Raw genomic sequence first — 1,393 nt, 5'->3', positions numbered from 1 at the left:
CCCAGGGGGGATGGTCACGCCGCAATCCTTTTTCCTCCATTCTCCTCTCAGGATCTTGGGCATGCACTTACACACGCCTGGCGTGAGTTTTAAGCCACCGGGTCCGGGACGCGAACTGTGGTTGACTACGTGGGAGTCCAGCGACATAGCCATTACGCTAACTGCTGGTTCCCTTGTTTTATTTTTTAGGACAAAAATGTTCTAAAACCTTGGTGATCATTACACAGTCTTATAAATGTACTTTAAAATGCTGAATTGCACACTTATTTATTTTGTTTACTTCTTCCTGTGAGAGAGACAGAAACGCAACACCCCCAACAGGGTCTTTACAAAAAAAAAAAGAGAGAAATTTTTAATTTTCTGCTAAAGGGTGCATGTGCTCGCCAGAGAGACAGAAAGTGAGAAATCACCCCCCAGCGAGGATGGCCATGCCACAATCCCTTCTCCTCCATTCTCCTCTCGAGATTTTCGTCACACATGCACATGTGCCTGGTGTGAGTTTTTAACCACCAGGTCCAGAACTTGAACCGTGGTTGACTACATGGGAGTCCAGTGACATAACCTATATGCCATCTGCTGGTCCCTCCCCCAACAGGGTCTTAATGCCAGAATCCATCTTCAGCTTTAGCCAGATCCAGATCATGGATACGCATGTGCCTTCTCAGGGAGATCTCCAGACATGAATCAGAAACCTACCCACGTGGGTCAGCCTCACAGAGCATCATATTTTACCATTGTGCCGTCTGCCCCTGAGTTGCATGCTTTAAATATGTATTTTTTAAAAATCTATCTTTCTCTCTCCCTCCCTCTCTTTCTCTCTTTCTTTTCATGATAAATCATGTACACATGCATGAGAGAGAGAGAGAATCTTGCAAGGGGCTCACTCATGCTGCAGTCCCTGCCTCCAGTTCTCCAGCCCCACCAGGATCCTGGACACATATACAGGTACCCTGGTGTTTTCAGACTGACCAGGCCAGGTACTCAGCTGTGATTAGCATGTGGCTTCCAGCTTTGCAGTCTGGCATGCCACCAGGTCCACCATGGAGGCTAGACCTGAACTATACTCTTTAAAGAGGTATTATACAGTATGTGGATTATAGCTCAATTTAAAAAAAGTTTTATAAAAAGAAAAGTAGTAGGTAGCTTACAGAATTTCTGGGAGGCTAAAGAATCAGGCTTAGAGATCGTGCAGGCAGGAATAATGCTCCAAATTGGGACTAATGGGTGACACGGTGGTGGTTAAGGATGCTGGACTCCCACATGGTTGACCGAGGTTCAACTATGGGCGACTTGCTTTCTCTCTCTCTCTCTCTCACATCCTGTCCCTCTCTGGTCAAAAAAATAAAAAATAAGTAAAAGAGAATTATTTTATTTAACTTTCTTTCTTCTTTCT

This window comes from Tupaia chinensis, unplaced genomic scaffold (assembly GCF_000334495.1).
Source record: "Tupaia chinensis unplaced genomic scaffold, TupChi_1.0 Scaffold143673_1, whole genome shotgun sequence".
In the NCBI taxonomy this organism is placed as follows: Eukaryota; Metazoa; Chordata; class Mammalia; order Scandentia; family Tupaiidae; genus Tupaia; species Tupaia belangeri.
Note: the sequence above shows the minus strand (reverse complement) of the source record.